The following is a 17,560-nucleotide window of genomic DNA, read 5'->3' as shown; positions in this document are numbered from 1 at the left end:
GCGCATGCGCAGTTTTAATGTGACCGCCGCCATCTGTCTGCACAAATATGGCAGCGGTCTGATTTACTGCGCGAATTACGTGCAGGTGCAGCGAATCATTCCGCTGATCCCGGCGGCAGATGCGCGACATGTCTACAGGCAGAGGAAGCCGGTCACAATAAAGGGGTTTTCCCACGAACGAGAGTTCATTTTAAAAATTGACTGTCTAACCGTGTATGGAGCATACCACGTCTCCTGGGCAGGGGAGAAAACAAAAGACAACACTGACATTACAGCAGGGGATCACAGTGGATTCATTTTGTGAGGTAAAATATTTCACTGACTGTTTTTAAAAAAATATTTTACCTCACAAAATGTATCCTCTGCGATCTCCTGCTGTAATGTCAGTATTGCTGACAATGTCTTTTGCTTCCTCCCCTGCCCAGGAGCTGTGGTATGATCGGTACACGGTCAGACACAGACAATTTTTCAAATTAACTTTTGCTTGTGGGAAAACCCCTTTAAAAAGCAAATATCAACTCCAAAAAGGCTCCCCATAAAAAGTAAGCCAAGGACAATGAAAGGAAAGCAGTAAAAGCACAACGTCGAAGACAACAAAGGGCAAATCAGAGTCTTGAAGAGCAACAGCATCGTTGGGACAAAAACCAATGCATATAAGCGAAGGCGTCAAGCACATGAGTCCCCTGATGAAAAAGTCATTAGATAACAGGATGCCATTAGCCAACAACAGCGCCGCATGCCTGCCCCCATCTTGACATTACCGCCCTCCAGATGCGAAAATAAATAAATTATTATATATATATATATATATATATATATATATATATATATACACACACATACACATATACATATACACACACATACATACACACACAGTACAGACAAAAATTTTGGACACGCCTTCTCATTTAAAGATTTTTCTGTATTTTCATGACTGAAAATTGTACATTCACACTGAAGGCATCAAAACTATGAATTAACACATGTGGAATTATATACTTAACAAAAAAGTGTAAAACAACTGAAATTATGTCTTATATTCTAGGTTCTTTAAAGTAGCCACCTTTTGCTTTGATGACTGCTTTGCACACTCTTGGCATTCTCTTGATGAGCTTCAAGAGGTAGTCACTGGGAATGGTTTTCACTTCACAGGTGTGCCATGTCAGGTTTAATAAGTGGGATTTCTTGTCTTATAAATGGGGTTGGAACCATCAGTTGTGTTGTGCAAAAGACTGGTGGATACACAGCTGATAGTCCTACTGAATAGACTGTTAGAATTTGTATTAAGGCAAGAAAAAAACAGCTAAGTAAAGAAAAATGAGTGGCCATCATTACTTTAAGAAATGAAGGTAAGTCAGTCCGAAAAATTGGGCAAACTTTGAAAGTGTCCCCAAGTGCAGTGGCAAAAACCATCAAGTGCTACAAAGACATTGGCTCACATGAGGACCACCCCAGAAAAGGAAGACCAAGAGTCACCTCTGCTTCTGAGGATAAGTTTATCCAAGCCATCAGCCTCAGAAATCACAGGTTAACAGCAGCTCAGATTAGAGACCAGGTCAATGCCACACAGAGTTCTAGCAGCAGACACATCTCTACAACAACTGTTAAGAGGAGACTTTGTGCAGCAGGCCTTCATGGTAAAATAGCTGCTAGGAAACCACTGCTAAGGACAGGCAACAAGCAGAAGAGACTTGTTTGGGCTATAGAACACAAGGAATGGACATTAGACCAGTGGAAATCTGTGCTTTGGTCTGATGAGTCCAAATTTGAGATCTTTGGTTCTAACCACCGTGTCTTTGTGTGACGCAGAAAAGGTGAACGGATGGACTCAATATGCCTGGTTCCCACCGTGAAGCATGGAGGAGGAGGTGTGATGGTGTGGGGGTGCTTTGCTGGTGACACTGTTGGGGATTTATTCAAAATTGATGGCATACTGAACCAGCATGGCTACCACAGCATCTTGCAGCGGCATGCTATTCCATCCGGTTTGCGTTTAGTTGGACCATCATTTATTTTTCAATAGGACAGTGACCCCAAACACACCTCCAGGCTGTGTAAGGGCTATTTGACCAAGAAGGAGAGTGATGGTGTGCTACACCAGATGACCTGGCCTCCACAGACACCAGACCTGAACCCAATCGAGATGGTTTGGGGTGAGCTGGACCACAGAGTGAAGGCAAAAGGGCCAACAAGTGCTAAGCATCTCTGGGAACTCCTTCAAGATTGTTGGAAGACCATTCCCAGTGACTACCTCTTGAAGCTCATCAAGAGAATGCCAAGAGTGTGCAAAGCAGTCATCAAAGCAAAAGGTGGCTACTTTGAAGAACCCAGAATGTAAGACATATTTTCAGTTGTTGTACACTTTTTTGTTAAGTATATAATTCCACATGTGTTAATTCATAGGTTTGATGCCTTCAGTGTGAATGTACAATTTTCATAGTCATGAAAATACAAAAAAAATCTTTAAATGAGAAGGTGTGTCCAAACTTTTGGTCTGTAATATATTATATATATATATATATATATATACATACACACCTATCTAGAATTGGTAGGTTTGGCCCTTTTCCCATACACATTAGATGATTGGCCGATTCAAGAAAAAGCACCCAGGTTTAACCATCTTCTACCTGAGGTGCCTTCAGAATTAGAAAATAACTTACCGTATATACTCGAGTATAAGCCGACCCGAGTATAAGCCGACCCCCCTAATTTTGCCACAAAAAACTGGGAAAACTTAATGACTCGAGTATAAGCCTAGGGTGGAAAATGCAGCAGCTACCGGTAAATGTCAAAAATAAAAATAGATACCAATAAAAGTAAAATTAATTGAGACATCAGTAGTTTAAGTGTTTTTGAATATCCATATTGAATCAGGAGCCCCATATAATGCTCTATACAGTTTATGATGGGCTCCATAAGATGCTCCATATTAAAATATGCCCCATATGATGCTGCACAAATGTTGATTATGACCCCATAAGATGCTCCATACAGACATTTGCCCCCATATCATGCTGCACATGGCCCCATACAGATGCCCCATACAGATATTTGCCCCATATGCTGTTGCTGCGATTAAAAAAATAAAAAAATTACATACTCACCCAGGGCCGGACTGGCCATCGGGCAGTTCTGGCAAATGCCAGAAGGGTCGGTGGCAGTAGTGGGCCGCTCGAGTGTGCCGCTGTCGGCACACTCTCCCCGCTGTCGGCGCACTCCCGACCCCGCATTCAACTATACCGGCGTCATAGACGCCGGTACAGTTGAATGCAATGATGGAGGAGAGAGCATCTGCTGACGCTTCCTCTCCCATCATTCCCCGCTCTGCCTGCCGCTGACACTGCGTGTGTGCGATGACGTCATATCATCGCGCACCTGCTGTGTGACCGGGCGGGCAGACTGCGACTGCTGAGAGTGAGACCAGAGCCAGAGCAGCGCGGGGCAAGAGGAAAGGTGAGTAGAGTGTTTTTTGTTTTTTTTTTATCAATGAGTGATGGCTGGATAGTGGAGCTATGGGGGGGGGGGGGGGGGGGGCCTGTGCTGCATTATATTCTATGGGGCTGTGCTGCATTCCATTCTATGGGCCTGTGCTGCATTATATTCTATGGGTCTGTGCTGCATTACATTCTATGGGGGCTGTGCTGCATTACATTCTATGGGGGCTGTGCTGCATTACATTCTATGGGGGCTGTGCTGCATTACATTCTATGGGGGCTGTGCTGCATTACATTCTATGGGGGCTGTGCTGCATTACATTCTATGGGGGCTGGGCTGCATTACATTCTATGGGGGCTGGGCTGCATTACATTCTATGGGGGCTGGGCTGCATTACATTCTATGGGGGCTGGGCTGCATTACATTCTATGGGGGCTGGGCTGCATTACATTCTATGGGGGCTGGGCTGCATTACATTCTATGGGGGCTGGGCTGCATTACATTCTATGGGGGCTGGGCTGCATTACATTCTATGGGGGCTGGGCTGCATTACATTCTATGGGGGCTGGGCTGCATTACATTCTATGGGGGCTGTGCTGCATTACATTCTATGGGGGCTGTGCTGCATTACATTCTATGGGGGCTGTGCTGCATTACATTCTATGGGGGCTGTGCTGTATTACATTCTATGGGGGCTGTGCTGTATTACATTCTATGGGGGCTGGCTGTATTACATTCTATGGAGGCTGGCTGCATTACATTCTATGGGGGCTGAGCTGTAATGCTGGATACAGCTGTAATTATATGTTATATAGTCGTGTTACACTCCCCTCACTTCTTGTAGCCTACAAGTGTACAAAGATATTATACAGTCACCATGTGACAAGTGGGCCTGTGTCACTTCAAATGCCAGGGCTGAATTTTAGTCCCAGTCCGGCCCTGTACTCACCTCTCCGGCCCACGGCACTTGCTATAGTCACCTGCTCCCCGTTCCACCGCTGACCGCCGCTGTATCTTCCCATCCTCTGCACCGACGTTCAGGAAGAGAGCGACATGCACTACTCGCGTCACTGCGCCCTCTGACCTGAGCATCAGTGCGGAAGACACAGCAGCGCCGACGGTGGAACGAGGAGCAGGTGAATATCGCGCACTGCCCCCGTTATACTCACCTGCTCCTGGCGCGGTCGCTGCACGTCTGTTCCCCGGCGCCGCATTTTCTTCCTGTAGTGAGTGGTCACCGTTACCGCTCATTACAGTAATGAATATGCGGCACCACCCCTATGGGAGGTGGAGCTGCATATTCATTACTGTAATGAGCGGTACCATGTGACCGCTCACTACAGGAAGAAACTGTAGCGCCGGGAAGCAGAGACCTGCAGGGACCGCGCCAGGAGCAGGTGAGTATTATTAGACAGCCCCCGCTCCCCCTCCCCTGCTGACCCCTGGGTATGACTCGAGTATAAGCCGAGAGGAGGACTTTCAGCCCAAAAAAGTGGGCTGAAAATCTCGGCTTATACTCGAGTATATACGGTACTCATCTTTGGGGGTCCAACTACTTGGTCCCAAAATGACTAGGTCACAATATGGTGGTGCTAAAATCTTGTCAGAAGGACAGTTTTCTTGCTGTATTAAAAGGGGATATCCAGGACTTCACAAAAAAAAAATGTGCTTAAGCACCAACAGGCAAGTAATTGCAACTTACCTGACTGTTGTGCCCGGCGCAGTTCTTCCCCAGCACAGAGCACTATGACCGCTTCTACCGGGGATTCAGAAGCCTCTGCCAATGTCACGTCTGCAGAGCAGAGGCTTCTTTTCCACTCCGCTGTCGACAGGGCGGGACCTCTGACATCATTCTAACTGACAGCTGGATCCCTGCTGCAAAATACATAACACTGACATCTCACGTGCACACTGATGACATTCGGAGAGTTGTATTCAACTGATAAATAGCAGGCAGCGGCTGATGGGAGTATTCATCAACCGCCATCTGAGCTATAAATAAAAACAAAAACACCCGGTATGGGTTCCCCTGCATTTTTGATAACCAGCCAGGCAAAACGGGCTGCAACTCTCAGCTTTAGAAAGGTTGGCTATCAAAAATAGAGGGGGTCCCCATGCTTTTAATTGTTTGAATAATTATTTTAAATTATTTAAAAAAAAAAAAAAAAGCATGGGCTCTCCCTCCATTTTTGACAACCAGCCTTGCAAAAGCAGACAGCTGTCCATTGCCCCCCCCCCCCCAGCCTAAAAATAGCAGCTGCAGCTACCCAGAAAAGGCATATCTATTAAAATTTGCCAATTCTGGCATTTTGGCCAGCTCTTCCCACTTGCCCTCTGTAGGTAGGAAGTGGGGTTCATGTCCCCTTTGTATTGTCCGGTGACATCAAGTCCACGGCTTAGTAATAGAGAGGCGTCTACAAGAGACCTATCCATTACTAATCCTACAGTTGTATTGTAAATAGACACAACAAGTATAAAAGCATTTTATTTGAAATAAAAACAAAACAGTTTTCCTTTTTTATTTAATAATAAGCACAGTTATACTTATTTAATAGGAAAAAACGATGTTCCAGCTCCAACTTGGTAAAATGAAAAACTTTAATGAAAACATTAAAAGCAAAAAGCACAGATGCTCCATAGAGACAACACCATGACGCCAGTGAGTGAAGCAACGCGTTTCGACCGTGCTGCGGGCTGTCAAACCCCGCAGCACGGTCGAATAGCGTTGCTTCACTCACTGGCGTCATGGTGTTGTCTGTATGGAGCATCTGTGCTTTTTGCTTTTAATGTTTTCATTAAAGTTTTTCATTTTACCAAGTTGGAGCTGGAACATCATTTTTTTCTATTGTCGCATATCTCATCAGGATCAAGTTCCGTGCTCCGTTGGAAACGGTGAGCTGGCTTTTTTTCTTTCTTTTGTCTAATACTTATTTAATGTCCACTGAATCCCTCATCTGTAAAAAACAAAAGCAAACAACCATATCCCTCACTTGTCCAACGTTTTGTCCCATGCTGTAATCCTTGTCTGGGGATAAATAGTTCTCAACCTGGATGGTGCCAAGATGCAACCGTCCAGGATGAGAACCACTGATGAATGAGCTGCTCGGCGCCCACATGTTTTACAGCACGTCAGCTGATTTCAGCCGACATGTGCCCCAACAGTCACGGGTGGAGTCACAATCCACCCACAGCTGTTAATATGTGCTGCTGTCAATCTCTGGTGTCACAAACCGCACCCATTGGCGACCGTTTCACATGACCGCGGGTCGCCGATGGGTTGACATGACACCCCAGGTTTTGCAGAACACCGCTTCCCTCCATCGGCGATTGCTGGATTGCTATGAGCGCCGCCGTGTGGCCAGCGCTCATATCAGATAAGCATTTTAGCTACACATTGCAACTTTTTGTCTCCCATGGAGACATTGAAGCCAGTGAAAAGCAAATATAAAGTAAAACTAAAACAATAAATAAATACACATATTTGTTGTTATCACCGCGTTCAGAAATGCCTGATCAAAATAAAATTAATCCAATCTGTAAACGGCGTAACGAGAAAAAAAAAAAAAAAAAAAAAAAAAAAAAAACACGCCAGAATTACTTTTTTTGGTTGCCGTAACATCACAATAAAATGCAATAACAGGCGATCACAACATCATATCTACACCAAATTGGTATCAACAAAAGCATCAGATCAGTATGCAAAGAAAGAAAAAAAAAAAAAAAAGTCCTGACCCAGCCCCAGATCCCAAAAAATGGAAACGCTACCCATCTCGAAAAATGGCATTTTGGGAATTTTTTTCCACCACTTAAAATAAACAGACCCTATACATGTTTGACATCTACGTACTCATAATTAGGCCAGTCTCACAAGTCCAGATAATTCCGGTACCGGAAAAATCGGTACCGGAGTTATCCGTGTGCTCACGTGGCACATCAGTGTGGCACACGTGCAGCAGCCGTGTGCGGCCCGTGTGCCGACTGAGGACCACACGGACCGTGCAGGAGAAAGCGCTAGAGTTAAGCGCTGTCCCCTGCTTCTGGTGCTGAAGCCGGCATTCATTCCTTCTCCCCAGCAGCGTTCGCTGGAGAGAAGGAATGGAAAATCAAGGTTTTGTTATTTTTTTTGTGTTTAAAATAAAGTTCATGGTCACCTCCTGCCTCCCACCCCCTGTGCACCCGCCCGCATTAAAATACTCACCCAGCTCCCGCGATGCCTCCTCTCAGCGCCGGCAGCTTGTCCTGTGTGAGCGGTCACATGGTACCGCTCATTACAGTGATGAATATGCGGCTCCACCCCTATGGGAGGTGGAGCTGCATATTCATCACTAATGAGCGGTACCACATGACCGCTCACACAGGACAAGCAGCCGGCGCTGAGAGGAGGTGTCGCGGGAGCTGGGTGAGTATTCCTCTGCAAGCGGGCGGGCGCACAGGGGGTGTGGGAGGTGACCCCCAAACTTTATTTTTAAAGAAAAAAAAAAAAAAAGTCATTTTTTATCTCTTCTGTTCTGCAAGCGCTGCTTTCAGCCGAGCAGGACAGAAGGGATGAATGCCGCCTTTAGCACCACACGCAGGGGGGATAGCGCTTACAGTAGCGCTGTTTCTCCTGTGGGTGGTACGTGCACACGGAGGAGAGTGCACACTGTTCTCCGTGTGCGGGACGCTTTGCGGACCGTGCTGCCGGAGAAAAACGGACATGTCTCCGTGTTTTGCACACGGACACATGGTCCGTGAAAACACGCAGGCATGTGCATAGACCCATTCATTTGAATGGGTCTACGTGTGTCAGTGTCTCCGGTACGTGAGAAAACTGTCACTACACGTACCGGAGCCACTGATGTGTGAAACCGGCCTAACATGGAGAATTACTGTGAAAGGTCAGTCTTGGCATCATGTGAACATTGAAAATAAATGTGTATATATATGTATGTATATATATATATATATATATATATATATATATATATATATATATATATATATATATATATATATATTTATATATTTATATTAAACTTGTTTTGCAATTTCACCGCACTTTGAATTTGTTTCCCGTTTTTAAGTACACGATATGGTAAAACCAATGATGTTCAAAAGTACAACTAATCTCGCAAAAATCAAGCCCTCACTCGGCCATATTGACAGCAAAATAATTAAAACAAACAATAACAAACAAAAAAAACAACAACTTATGGCTCTGGGAAGACAGGAAGCAAAAAACAGAAACGCAAAAACGGAATACCCCAAGGTTGTGAAAAGGTTAAGTGGAAACAATGGGGCATATCTAAAGAAGAATATAATGCTGTCTGTAGGAAATCCAGGGCAAGTGTTAGAAGAGCTAAATCCAGTAACGATGTCAACAGCAAAAGAAACGTCAAAGATGCTATAGGATTTTTTACAGGATGAAAAGGGTGAAAGAAGTGGTCAAAAATGATGTCAAGATGCCGAAATTTTAAAATTCCTATTTTGCATCTGTGTTTTCTAAGAAAGCAGTTGTATTATGCACTGATCTTCACTGTTCTATTGAAAGAACAAAATAATCCACTCTATCCATAAATAGAGAGATGGTGAGGGAACCAGATGAATTACATTCTAGGATACTGAAAGATATACCAGAGGAAATTGCAGAACCACTAGCAAGAATTTTTGAAAAATCCTGGAGAAAAGGAGGAGTCCCAAAATATTGGTGAAGGGCAAATGTCTCCATCTTCAAAAAAAAAAAAAAAAAAAGGAAAGAAGATGGAGCCAGGAAATTCAGGAAATTACAGGTCAATAAGCTTTCCTTCTATACTAGGAAAGATCTTTCAACAAATTATTAAACAGCATGTATGTAAGTACTTGGATAAGAATACAGTAATTAACCAAACCCAGCTTGGGTTTATAGCAAACAAATCATGCCAGGCTAATCTAATTTCCTTCTATAATAGAATCACTGACTGGGTGGATTAGGGAAATGCGGTATAGTATATTTTGACTTAAAAGTATTTTTATAAATATCTCATACTATTCTTATTAAAAGTATAGGATTGACAAGGCTACGGTTAAGTAGATTTGCAGCACCCCAGGATCCTGGTTGTTGCAGTAATATTCTCCTCTAGTGGGTGTGATGTTACATTTGAAGGCAATAAAGGAGATCTCTTTACCAGGTATCACAAACCATGCAACACACTTCATACTCCAGTCCACCAGGGGGAGCTATGCTCCTATTTATTAGGGCACTCTTCACAATTAGGTAAAACTGGTGGTCTGGATAGGAAGTGAGACAGAAGCTGGCTGGGCTTCACCCAGTGAGCTGCTATCTGAGCTCTGCTCAGGTAGTTGGTCCCTGACAGGGGTAGGATCCTGTCAGAGGCCTAGACAGTAAGCCACGGAGCTGCGCCTGCCCCACGTGCAGCAGCATCCTAAGAAAGAGACACGAACAGCGAACTGTATTGTAGAGGGTGAGAAACGAAGTCTTAGCAAAAGGAGAGGAAACCAAAAAGAGTTCTGCCCTACACAGGCTGCCTCCTGAGGCGCAGGATCCGGTAGCCGGAACACCGAGGGAGCAACAGCCCTTTATGCCTTGCTCCAGAGACCGGCAGGACAGCTAATTTCAAGTTACTGATCTGCCCTATACCCAGGAGACATGGTGGCAACTTGTGGGGGCTGGGGCGTGCTAGAGTCCCTGTAAAAAGCCTCAGGCCACCAATCATACGGGTTTGTCCTATCCATCTGGGGGACAGAGAGAGACACACAACATCTACAATAGTTGTGAGGACCTTATGAGACGCTTAGCAGTAAGGTACTACAACACCCAAGCACTAGAGGAAGGCTACTGATTTCCACCTGGATAAGGGGACTCTGGATTTGCCTCCAAACCGGCCGGACTCTGCCTGCCCTGTGATCTGATGCTCTGGACTGTGGATGCTGAAGCCTTCAGTAAAAGGTAAAGAGACTGCAACCTTGTGTCCTCGTTCTTCACTGCGCCTTACACCATCCACCATCTACACATTGGGAAGCCCTGGGGACATACTTCACCTGTGGGAAGGTATACCATCTAGCTGCCATAACATCACCCCAGCGGACCCTTAAGCAGCGTCGGTCACCCTGACCGAATACCACAGGTGGCGTCACGAACATTTCCCCTTTAAAGACCTTTCCCCTTTTACAATGGACCTCCCGAGGGCCACGGACCGGGTCAGCCACCATAACATCCCCCTTGAGAACCGAAGGACCCGGTACCGAGTACCCACTGCCCTATGGGGGACGATCCAGATTCATAACCGGCTAGGTGATCGTACTCAGAGTGGTAATAAACGGTTGCACATTCAATTGGAAGGGTGTTTCAAGTGAAGTACCTCAAGGCTACGTCTTGGCCTCAGTGTTGTTCAATATTTTTTTTTTATAAATGATCTAGATAAGGGAACTGAAGGTAAACAATCACATTTGCAGACGAAGCTAGGAGGGATAGCCAACACTAGAGAAGACAAAAGATTCAGAAGGATCTAGATTAGATTGAACAATCGTATGGTATTTAACAGGGAGAAAAGCAAGATTCTACATCTGGGCAAGAAAAACAAAAATTACATCTAGAGAATCGGAGGAATAGAACTAAGCAACAGCACGTGTGAAAAAGACTTGGGTATACTAATAGATCACAGACTGCACGAGTCAACAGTGTGATGCAGCAGCAAAAAAGGCAAACAGTTCTAGGATGTATTAACCCCTTCATGACCCAGGGTATTTTCATTTTTTTTTTTCACTCCCATCCTTTCCAGAGCCATGACTTTTTATTTTTCCGTCAATATGGCCATGTGAGGGCTTATTTTTTGCAGGACGAGTTGTACTTTTGAACGAAACCACTGTTTTTACCAGGTCGTGTACTAGAAAACGGGGGAAAAAAAAACAAAACCCAAGTGCGGTGAAATTGCAAAAAAAGTGCAATCCCACAGTTGTTTTTTGTTTGTTTTTTTTTGCTAGGCTCACTAAATGCTAAAACTGACCTGCCATTATGATTCTCCAGGTCATTAAAAGTTCATAGACACCAAACATGTCTTGGTTCTTTTTTATCTAAGTGGTAAAGAAAAAAATTGCTCATTTTTCCAATACACGTACGGTCTCCATTTTTCGTGATCTGGGGTTGGGTGAGGGCTTATATTTTGCGTGCCGAGCTGACGTATTTAATGATACCATTTTGGTGCAGATATGTTCTTTTGATCGCCCGTTATTGCATTTTAATGCAATGTTGTGGCGACCAAAAACGCAATTCTGGCGTTTTTTATTTATTTAATTTTTTTAATCGCTACGCCGTTTAGCAATCGGGTTAATACTTTTTCTTTATTATTATTGATAGATCGGACAATTCTGAACGCGGTGATGCCATACATGTATAATTTTTTTTAAAATTTTTTATGGTTTTATTTTGAATGGGGAAAAAGTGGGGTGATTTGAACTTTTATATATTGTTCATTTTTTTCATATTTTTTAAAACTTTTTTTTCTCCACTTTTGCCATGCTTCAATAGCCTTCATGGGAGACTAGAAGCTGCCACAACTTGATCGGCTCTGCTACATAGAGGCGATGCTCAGATCATCTCTATGTAGTAGAATTACAGCATTGCTATGAGCACTGACCACTGAGTGGCGCTCATAGCAATCCGGCATCAACAACCATAGAGGTCTCAAGGAGACCTCTGGTTGTCATGCCAAGTAGTAATGAGTGAGTATACTCGTTGCTCGGGTTTTCCCCGAGTACGCTCTGGTGATCTCCGAGTATTTATGACTGCTCGGAGATTTAGTTTTCATCGAGGCAGCAGAATGATTTGCGGCTACTAGACAGATTGATTACATGTGGGGATTTCCTAGCAACCAGGCAACCCGCACATGTATTCAGATTGGCTAGCAGCTGTAAATCATGCAGCTGCATCAACAAAAATGGAATCTCCGCGCAGTCACAAGTACTCAGAGACCACCCGAGCGTGCTCGGGAAAACCCAAGCAACGAGGATACTTGCTCATCACTAAAGCCGACGCGCCGATGACCCTCTATCACCTGTGCGCGCATTTCTGGCCAGATATGCTTGTTATATGCTGCTGTCAGATTGACAGAGGCATTTAACTAGTTAATAGGTGCAGGTGGATCGCGATTCCACCCGCGCCTATTGCGGGCACATGTCAGCTGTTCAAAACAGCTGACATGTCCCGGCTTTGATGCGGGCTCACCGCCAGAGCCCGCATCAAAGCAGGGGATCTGCCCTCGGACGTACTAATCCGTCCGAGGGCAGAAAGGGGTTAGGAGAAGAATAGAGTTTAGAATTTAGGGCTTCTTTAATGATAAGAAGGAAAACATTTTCAAAATATCTCAATTTATTCAGTTTGAGCACTACACACACACACTAACTGTTTGGCTGCCATCAATGAGGTTATTAATGGCCATCTGAGCAATGTTCTGAAACACTATATGCACAGAAATCATCACTGTCCGCAGCAGGAAGCTCCCTTTGCAATTGCCGACCCATGATACCCCAGTCCGGAGACACTACAGGCCGTGGTAGTACGTGCATGACACTCACACACAATACAAGCAAGAGGTTTGGGGAATTTTGTTTACAAATTTTCCATAATTTGCACATCATTAACATGTCAATCCTTCCTGTTATTTCCAAAATGTTTCCTTTTTCCTTCTTGGTTGTTGCAGTTACAAGGTGGAGGAGCATTTTATATTTTTCGATACATGCCATTATATATTTTATTACTAAAGTGATTGTGTATAGCATTGCATGAACCTTAATGTAGTGTGCAGTGTACTATTGTGTATGCTGTTTGCAGAACACTCCATGGCTTGGTTACTGATCTGCATGTCTGCCAGTCACTAGGGAAAACCTCAGTAAGTGGACGATAAAGAAGGTAAATAAAGAACAGATGAGTCAGACAGCGGAGGGAACTATGGGTGCGTGTGGATAATTAGAGGTCATTCATCAATCTTCCCACTATGGCAAGAGTATTGAATTTAAAAAATGGTGGATGTGAATGACATCACCAGGTAATAGCCAAGGGGGAAGCAGTGGTCTAGGGCAGACTGGACAGCCTGTGGACTAGGGTGGCCAAAGTGCTGGAAACCAAACACAACCCATCGGTGTGTACATCTGACTGGCATAGACATGTAGGCCCAAGCCTTAGAGGCAGGTCAGATGCACACATGACACTGGAGAACCAAGGAAGAAGGCAAGTGAGAGAGAGTACCAGAAGGGATTGAAAGCCGGAGAAGAGGAAAGGAAAAGAGCAGGAATGTGAGAGCAACAGAGATCGCAGTACAGCTCTGCTTATTATATACTCAAGGCTGAATAACAGCGTTAATAATTGATTAGCTGCTACTATAATAAGCCCTATTGTCACATGTATTAGCAATAGCGGCCAGTCAAAAGACTCAAAGAGGTTGTCCACCATTTTACTAACATTGGTGACCTATCCTTAGGTTAGGTCATCAAAGTCTGATCGGTCGGGGTGTGACACCCCTGCCAATCAGCTGTTATCGGTGTCAGCGGCCTCCAGCTGCAAATACTCACTTGCAGAGCTGGTGGTCTTCCATTCTGGCTTTTTCCCCCAGTAGCGCCATAGAGAACTCGAACTGCGATCGGGTATCTGACCTGCCACTCCATTATGTAATGGAGATAACGGTGCCTCATCAGGGACAAACATTCCCTGCTTTGCTAATCAGTGTGGGTCGCAAAGGGTGGAGCCACACCGATCAGCAAGATATCACCAATACGGTGGTTCGGCCCTCCACAACAGTCATGGTCTCATGTGGCCACTCAGAAGCTAAATGCCCACACCTGGTCTAAGGCAATCCTCAAAGAACATACTGGTGGTGCCTAATCCTGTAGGTCATATACTTGCCTTAACCCCTTCCAGACAATGTGGCCACATGTACTGCAGATTACTTAGGTGGATTGATCCTGTCCTGTTGATCCATTCTGAGGTCCACATTTATTAAAAAACAAAACGAAACAAAGTACAAACTCCAGTGATCTGGTGAGGTTACCATTTTAATTCAGTAAGGCTATGTGCACACATCAGGAATCATTGCAGAAATTTCCTGAACAAAACCGGACATTTTCTGCAAGAAATCTGCATACATTTTTTTCATGTTTTGCTCTCTAATTTTTCCGGAGGTTCCCAATGCAATAATATAGTGGGAAATCCACAAAAAAAAAAAAAGACGCAAAATTAATGAACATGCTGCATTTTTTACCGCGATGCGTTTTCGCGGAAAATAACCTGCAACATATGCACAAAAATTGCGGAATGCATTATAAATGATGGGATGCATATGTATGCTTTTTTTAAGCGTTTTTATAGCGAAAAAAAAAAAAAACACGAAAAATCCTGAACGTGTGCACACAGCCTAAATGTGTTACTTTTTATTGGGCGAAGAATTTAGAATAAAAGAACCTTTGGTTACAGACTGTACAGCCCTGGCATGGACCTCTCAAATCGCCCTTCAACTTCTTGACTTAGCACGAGAAGCACAACAGGCCATAGTTAGAAATGTGCTGCATGGCTACAGCTTTTCAGGAATGTTAGCATTAAAGTTATGGTCATAAAGAAAAATAAAAAGATAATATACAAAACCACGCAAATGCATGCGAAAAATCAATGACAAACATTATGGGGCATAGCTAGTATGGGATATGGGGCATGGCTTTCCATGTAGGTCTCTTTCCTTGGGAGTGTTCTGATTTCTGTACATATAATAACCAAATCTTTACCACTATGGATATTTTCACGAGATCCTGCTTTATTGAAAATGGCACCTGATGAGCAGGCCGGCCGTTATAGAGCAGGAGAAGCAGATCAGATCGATATACAGTTTTTTGTAGGAAAGGTTTCAGTATACTTGTATATGTTATTCATCCAGTAGGCGGGCCTATTCAGTGAGTGACAGTCTGCCCTGTATAACAGGCAGTGATAGCTGTCAATCACTTAGTAGGACCGCCCACTGGACTCATCCATACAAACAGCGGGGATTTCAGTGAATAGAATACAAGTTAGGCCTCAGTCAGACGTGTGGCACGTACGTGTTCTATCTGGGTTTCTTCTTTTCACGGATACTCCCTGTAATCATTACAGTCTATGCTGCTATTTACATGTGCATGTTTTTTCATGACGTGGTGTCCATCCAAGACATCTTGGAGACATCCTTTATCTCTCCAGTGTCACAGATGACAAGAGCCAATACAAGTCTATGGGTCAGTAGAAACGATGCACAACACATGGCTGGCACGCGCGCGCCATCCAAATATAACACTGCAAGGGATAGGAGAAGCTTTATCATTTTATTGATGACGCCCTGATCCAAATCACTAAAGACAATGGTACTATTCACATATTTGTTGGAACAAGGACTTGTGACTACTTTCTTATGCCAAGTACACACATTCAGTATTTACAGCAGTATTTGTAAGCCACAGCCAGGAGTGGGTGATAAATGCAGAAGTGGTGCATATGTTTCTATTATACTTTTCCTCTGACTGTTCCTCTCTTGGTTTTCACTTACAAATACTGAGGTAAAATACTGACCAAATACTGAACGTGTGACCGTGGCCATAAACTGAATCCTGCCCTGCCCACCTACATACCGGACCGGACTGTAAGTACAATGTGACCGTCCGACCCGTTATAGAACCTTTCTTAGGTAACGTTACCATTAGCGTTCGGCGCCACAGCGTCGGGCGCCGCAGCGTCGCCGCATGCGTCATGCGCCCCTATATTTAACATGGGGGCGCATGGACATGCGTTGTGCTGCGTTTTACGACGCATGCGTTTTTTTGGCCGCAAGCGTTGGGCGCAGAAAACGCAGCAAGTTGCATTTTTTTTGCGTCCAACTTTCGGCAAAAAAGGACGCATGCGTCGCAAAACGCAGCGTTTTAGCATGCGTTTTGTTGCGTTTTTGTGTGCGTTGTGCGTTGCGTCGCCGACGCAGCGGCGCACAGCGCAAATGTGAACGTAGCCTTACACGTTTCTTACACCGTGTCATTCGCTCCAGCACCGCAGCCCTCCTTAGGTCACCGTAGGGTCTGGTGTTTAGTCTTACGCAGAATATCTTATGTTCTTCTTCCTTCCTCGGACCTACTGTACCTGCATCTCTTATATTTTCTGGTCCTTCCTCATGTCACAGCATTACTAGGAGGACCCCCAGCCCAGTGGGCGTCCAGGGGGCTCAGGCCTCCAGAGGAAGAGGAGACCCTGTGGCTCCATTGCTCCTCGGTGCCTAGCAGCCCCGTAATCCTGCTGCCCCCACACAGGCTGAGCAGATGCTCCGGGAGGATCATCCATTATTTAGCCCTGCAGACATGGCACCAGGCTGGCGGCGGGTGAGGGCACACTGCACTGACACCACATCCCAGCCGGCTGCAGGTTTGGCCGCTCCCACGGCCGTGCACCGGGCTGCTCACCTGTCCCCGCTGTGCCATCACTGCAGCCCGGAGTCGCGGCTCCCCGCCAGTCCCGTGCATGCCGCCGCCATCCGCCCGGTCACTGCCGACAGCTGCTCTTTATTCAGGGCTTTCCCAGCACCGTGGAAGCGGCTCCGGGAACGGAGATCAGGGCGGAGCTGTGATGACAGATCCTGGAACCTTAAAGTGACAGCGATCAGCTGAGCTGCTCTCACCAGTGACGTCGCCAGGAGGTTTAACCCTCTCCGTCAGCAGCCCAAGTGCTGAGCCCACAAATCTGTCCCATCATTGTACCAAGAGGGTCCAGGGTTCCCCTTGATGTATCTATGCGAATATATTAGAACCCTGCATCATATGAATAGTTCTCCCCTAGGCTATGTGCACACGTGGAGGATTTTTCCACAACAAAAACCAATGTCTATGTAGTGATCTTAGGTGTGTCCCTCCCCCCATTCATTTGACTCCCTTTAACCCCTTCACCCACTGCCATTTTTCGTTTTTTGCTCCCCCTTCTTCCCAGAGCCATAACTTTTTTTTATTTTTTCATTATTGTTTTTTTTGCAGGACGAGTTGAACTTTTGAATTAAGCTATTGATTCAACCACATAGTGTGCTAGAAAATGCGGGGAAAATTCCAAGTGGGGCAAAATTGGAAAAAAAAGTGCAATTCCACAATGTTTTGTTTTTTT

The 17,560-nt window shown here is 44.9% G+C and overlaps 1 protein-coding gene across 2 annotated transcripts in view; it reads right to left on the bottom strand.

Annotated features, from left to right (window-relative positions):
* SLC7A4 (solute carrier family 7 member 4) overlaps nucleotides 1-17,267 on the bottom strand; it is a 54,931-nt gene extending 37,664 nt beyond the window's left edge. Inside the window, exon 1 of one of the 2 annotated variants that reach the window (XM_077295022.1) lies at nucleotides 16,873-17,267. The gene's annotated coding sequence lies outside the window, so the exon portion shown is untranslated. The remainder of the gene's footprint in view (nucleotides 1-16,872) is intronic. The other variant, XM_077295032.1, reaches the window with a different exon arrangement.
* Nucleotides 17,268-17,560: the final 293 nt, after the last annotated feature.

This window comes from Ranitomeya variabilis, chromosome 1, assembly GCF_051348905.1.
Source record: "Ranitomeya variabilis isolate aRanVar5 chromosome 1, aRanVar5.hap1, whole genome shotgun sequence".
NCBI classification, from domain to species: Eukaryota; Metazoa; Chordata; class Amphibia; order Anura; family Dendrobatidae; genus Ranitomeya; species Ranitomeya variabilis.
This window is presented reverse-complemented; position numbering and strand designations above follow the sequence as displayed.